At 38.5% G+C, this 6,000-nt stretch overlaps 1 long non-coding RNA gene across 2 annotated transcripts in view; it reads left to right on the forward strand.

Annotated features, from left to right (window-relative positions):
- Positions 1–5,495, forward strand: part of LOC128314516 (uncharacterized) — a 42,916-nt gene extending 37,421 nt beyond the window's left edge. For both annotated transcript variants that reach the window (XR_008296252.1, XR_008296253.1), the window contains one exon: positions 4,149–5,495. This is a non-coding gene — a long non-coding RNA (uncharacterized LOC128314516). The remainder of the gene's footprint in view (positions 1–4,148) is intronic.
- Positions 5,496–6,000: the final 505 nt, after the last annotated feature.

Consider the following 6,000-nt stretch of genomic DNA (forward strand, 5'->3'; position numbering starts at 1 on the left):
CTCTCTCCCCACACAGCATTCAGCTTCCACCGAATACTCTAGAATACATCTATATTCAGGGCTAATTGTTAATCCCTCATTCATTACCCAGCCCTCGCTAGGGCTCTTGCCCATTTTTGTTTCTGTCAGCAGCTAAGAAAAGAAAAACACATCTAGGGGACATTATAAATCCCACCATCAGGCTGGAGATCTGAACCCAGAGGGAATTGTGAGGCAGTTCTAATTCACAAAACTGAGTAAGAACTGGTACAGAGGAGAGAGAAAAAATTGGAGGGAGAGTATAAAGAAGAGGGAGGGTGAGAAACCAATCAAAAGAGCTCTCGGGTTCACACAGCTGGAGCGAGGAAACCTAGAACCCAGAGCAGTCCAGAGCGCAGGGGTGTACCCCACTGTCTGGGGACTCCCGACCTGCAGAACCAGCCTTTCCACACAGGGTGCCAGGCAGCTCCACTCAGCTTTTCTGAGTTTTCTATTGTTGTCACTTCCCCAGATTAACCAGTTTGTGGGATAACCTTCTAATTTTAGAATCAGAAGAGATGTTAATAATTGTCAATTCTAACCATCTGTTTCCAAAGGTAAGAATACAAAGAATCTAAGAAGTTCATAAAATATACAATTTTGCAAAGCTGGCTCATGGCAGAGCCAGGCCTTTTGACTCTCAAGGCAGGGCAATTTAGCTGTTGGAACCAAAGAAATAGCAGCTTCTGTGAGGTAGATGGAGTCATAAGGAGGTAATTCCCAAATGAGCAAAATAATTCGTGGAGTAAAAATTCCAACTGCAATCCAAATTCTTTGGTGACTAGACCAAGATCATAATAAACCAGAATCATAAATATAAACTGAAAAGAACTGTTTTGAGTGTCAACTTTCTGTACCTTCTAACAGTATCTTGAGCTGGGACACTGGGAGTGTTTATATTTTCCTGTGGAAAAAACCCTTCTCTACTCTCCAGGAATTGTCGTTAGCCACACTGATTGATTGACTGATCAAGTCTTTTATTCATTCAGTCATCCGTTGCATATTTATGGAGTCTGCTTTGTTCAAGTTCCTGAATTACAGAAATCCCTTTCTAAAGAAAGCCATAGATAGTCTCAACATAAGACATTTTCTTTAAAAAAAATTTTTTTTAATGTTTATTTTTGAGACAGAGACAGAGCTTGAGCAGAGAGAGGGAGACAGAATCCAAACCAGGCTCCAGGCTCTGAGCTATTAGCACAGAGTCTGATGCGGGGCTCGAACTCACAGACTGTGAGATCATGACCTGAGCCGAAGTCGGACGCTTAACTGACTGCGCCACCCAGGTGCCCGAAGACATTTTCTAAACAATTAAAATCTGGTTTAGTACATCAATTATAAAAGAAATAAAACTTAAAAGGGATAAAAAAGTAGCTGGCATATCAGCATTCATTCTTCATTTCAAATAGCCTAGCCCACAAAGCTATATTAGTTATTTTTTAAAAGGAGGGGGGGATTTGTTAGGAATCTTCCCCCAGCCCCAGAATTTCTTAGTAGAGAAGGTTGCTGCTTATAAAAGATACAATCTTTGCTGAGCTCCTGCTGTGAACTAGGTGACATGACTTTATGATTTCATCTAATTACACTTATCATCTCCAAGATACTCTAGCCCAATTTACAGGTAAGTATATGAAGGCTCAAACAATTAAGTGACTTTCTCATGGCACTAATTTAAAGTAACAGAGTCAGAATTCAGGTCTAATGAGCCCCATTTTCCTCTCTGCCCAGCACTAAGTCTTGGGGTAACCAAGGTTGACTGGTGATCACTTGGCTCCGTGAGTTGGTGATTGTTGTCTCCTCCAGATGATAGACTGGGAATATTTGTAGAGATTGGGGTAGAAGACTTGCCTAAAGTAAATGGTTTCTCTATATTAAAGTTACTTATTTGGGGGTACCTGGGTGGCTAAGTCGGTTAAGTGTTAGACTTCTGCTCAGGTCATGATCTCATGGTTTGTGACTTCCGGCCCCGCGTCAGGCTCTGTGTTGACAGCTCAGAGCCTGAAGCCTGCTTCAGATTCTGTGTCTCCTGCTCTCTCTGCCCCTCCCCTGTTCATGGTCTGTCTGTCTCTGTCTCTCTCTGTCTCTCCCTCTCTCTCTCTCTCAAAAATAAACATTAAAAAAGTTAAAAAAAAATAAAATTATTTGTTCAACATCAAATGCCTCAGTTGTACCAGCCCTGTACTATGTGTTAATCCAAGGACAAATTAAGACATTTCTTTCTCTTAAGAAGCTCATGGTCTACTAGGGGTGGCAGTGACGTGGGTGTGTATGCAAATAAGTGCAACACAGTGTTCTGTGACTCCATAATAAATTGGCATGTATGTTACTGTGCGTGGACAAAGAATGGAGTGGTCAATTTTCCTTGGGAGCAAGGGCAGGTGTGAGGACATTTTCCATTAAAATGAGACCAAGGATTTTAAATTACCTTCACAGTGTTTAGTCTATACGTTGCCAGCCATATTTGTTGTTGTAAGAACCAGAAAGACTGAAATGGATATATTACATTTATTTTGTTCTGCTGCTTTATTTTCACGAATCCTACTCCCTTATGTTTTTTCTTGGTCCATACTTGTTTTTATTTGAAACCATGGGGGGTTGTGAGCTAGATTTTTTTGTTGGGGCAGCTTTACCTGCTTCTAGCTTCTTAGAAAACAAGAACAGAAACACAGGGAGCACCAGATTCTCCAGAGTAAATCGTTAACTTGGGATTTAAAAACTCTTCTACTGTTTCACTAATCAACCTTTTACACTTCTGTTATAACCTCTTCTTCAACCAAATTCATGTAGTAGAAGGATGAAACTCTTGGGAGAAGAGAACAACAAGTTTACAAAGATAAGAGAAAGCAGCAACATGGTGGATTTGTTCTTCTGATGAGCTTCAAGTGAGTGTATGTGTGTGGTTTCCTTAAGCCACTGGGAAAGTTTTTAATGCTCATAGAAACTAAAAAGTCCTGGAGAGTTACAGAAAGCCCCAGCAGTCACCAGATGACACTTGAAAGAAACTGAAGCCATATATCCACCCCAGAAAGAGATGGGGAAAGGACATCAGTAGGGGTCCAGCTGCACTGGGGATTTTTTGTTTTTGTTGTTTTTTTCCCTTACAAAAGTACATGTTGCAGACATATCTTCATCAATCATCCTCCAAACACAATTACACAATCATGTTGGTAGCTTATGTCCTTATTTTCACATACATTCTTATATGGTAGCCTTCTCTCTCTCTCTCTCTCTCTCTCTCTCTCTCTCTCTCTCTCTCTCTCCTCTCTCTCTCTCTCCTCTCTCTCTCTCTCTGTTTCTTTCTGTAGTCAGTCATGCTAACTCTCCTTGTAACACTCCTTGTCCTTTACCAAATTACTCAAAGCCACAGCAGCATAAAAGTTGAAGAGTTGTCATCTTTAGGTGTTGGGGGCATCTTGAGTTGCAACTTGAGACTGAGTCCACTCCGAGAAACACACACATCTCTGCTGTTGTTTTTACTCATGTTGAAGCCACTTGCCATTAAGACTTTTTTAGGGGGAAAAGAGGTGATAGTGACAAACTTACTAGTTAAGAACAAATGAACCCAGTTCTAAAAGGTGTGTGGTAATACCCACTTTTGTTGTCTTTCTTATTTAGTGTGTGCCAGCTTAATAAAATAATCCCATTTACAGACATGGTGCCCAAAGATGTCTACCATCCACATCTGAACTTTCTTCTTCTCATTAAACAGACTATCTTAGAGTAGGAGAAAGTAGTGTCTTTGGGTCTCAACTCCAAATGCCTATGGGAGAGAATTTTGGGGCCCAGGTTGGATTTGATAAACTAGCTTGCTCCAGTCAGCTATAACAGGGATTGGGCTCAGAAGTGGAAGCAGAGATAATGAGTCTAGTCCTGTGCACTGTGGATAAAGCCAGTTACTAGTGGGTGGCAGTTCTTTGAGACACAACTAAAAACCATTTGCTAAAGGTGCATATAAAGACGGTCCTGACTTTGCTTCTAATAACCCAGATATCTCCAGTAGTTCATTCACATTATCTGTGACTTACTTTCCCTCTACTTAAAGCAATAATTTGAAATAGATAATATTTAAACCCTTTTCCAGCTGTAAAAAACTATAAAATTGTACCTACAATCTAAGTGCTCTTTTTTTTCAGTTGTAACTGTAACTTCTGGTTGAACATATCAAATAGAAACCAAGCATTTATCTCAGGTCCCTTCTAAACTCCAACTAAAATAGTAATGAAGAAAAGAAGTGGCATAAACTTACAAAAATTAAAAACAACATGGTTGGAAAGGACAACAAGTGAGAAATGACAGTAAAACTCCAGAAGCTGTAAAGATAATGGACGGATGATGATTGATTTGGTAGAGTGGGAGACAAAATCTTAGCCCAACAAGGCCAGCAAGAAGGTAGCCAATCTATCCATTGAACACCTGAAAGTCTCAAGAAAAGAGACACTAGTTACCTCTGATGAAGAGGGTGCATAAGAAGGTTGAAAACATGAGTATTGCTTGAAAGTCTTTATAAGGAACTATGAGAACCTCGGAAGGACCTCCCCACCCTGCATATATATCAGAGATACTCAAATCCCCCTTCCTAAGGGGCCAGATGACCTGAAATTTACTCTGAAGAAACTCAACCAGAGGGGCCCTGGATCCAGACCTTGAAAAGGCAGGGGTGAGGTGCTATAATGAAACTGAGGAGCTCTACTAGGAAAATCCTCTTTCTGACACAGACCCTTTCCCCTTGGCTTCCAGAATACCAGCAACCAGGCAGAAGATTGGAGAGCTACTTTCTGGGGAAATATAATGACTTGTGAAAAACACTTATACTGACCATTTGGAGTGTCCTAGAAAAATAGCCAGGTTTTTAACTCCCTAACCATCATTGATAGACTGCACCATGTCTGCCATTATCTACATGAACAGATAGACAATGATCTCAGGACATGTGAAAAAAGCCTCTAATACAAAAACCAGAGACCAAAACCAGTAAACAAAAAAAAGTAGTGAGGGGATTTGGAAACAATACAGAAAACAGAAGAAAACATAAAAAAAGATATCTATATTATTTCCCAAGAGATGAGAGAAGGTATTACATAGTAAAGCAGTAAGAAAGATAGAAATAAACATTCACAGAATACAAAGTAGCTCCAGGAAATACTAGCAGGTATAGCCCAAACAACACATTCAGGGAAAGGATTGAAAGTTAAAATTAAGAGTTGAGAAGGGAGAAAAAAAATACAGATGGAAAGCAGAATAGAATAAATAAGAAAATTAAGAGCCATCTAAGATATCAAACATGTAATTGATAACTAATTATTGACTCCAGGAAAAATGGAAATTTATATAAGAAAGGAAATGTAATCAGAAAATACTAGATGGTTTTGGAGTGAACAATACTGGTATAGTTGTCGTCATCATCATCATCATAAACCACTTAATATCAACTTAATGAAGGTTGTAGTGTACCTGCTTTTTGTTGTATTGTAGTGAGGCTGGATGTATGAAAATGTATTGCTTATCATTTTTTATTATAAGTTCTTACTCATGCCTTTGCTTATTTTCATTGGTTTATTTACCTTTTATTATCATTTTGTAAGTATTCTTGATACAATAAAAATATGTGTCCTTGACTATGATATGATGCGATGCAAATTTTGTTTTTAGTTTGTCTTTGATCTTGTTATTTTACTCATGGTATCTTTGTAATACATAGAATGTATACAATTTAAGTTTCAGATCTATCAATTTTTTTATTATTTTCTTATTTTCACATTGCTCAGAAAGTTCTTCACTGAAATAAGTATACCATTAACTTTTGTTTTCTTCTTTGATTGTTATGGTTTTCATTTACACATGGGGCTTTTTAAATACATTTATATGCATGAGTGTAGCTAGAACTATATTATTCTTTTTCTGCAATTAAAGTTAACTCATTATCCTATCATGATTTATGGTATTGTCCAACCGTTTTTTAACCTTGGTTCAAAATGCCATTATTTC

Source organism: Acinonyx jubatus, chromosome B1 (genome assembly GCF_027475565.1).
Source record: "Acinonyx jubatus isolate Ajub_Pintada_27869175 chromosome B1, VMU_Ajub_asm_v1.0, whole genome shotgun sequence".
In the NCBI taxonomy this organism is placed as follows: domain Eukaryota; kingdom Metazoa; phylum Chordata; class Mammalia; order Carnivora; family Felidae; genus Acinonyx; species Acinonyx jubatus.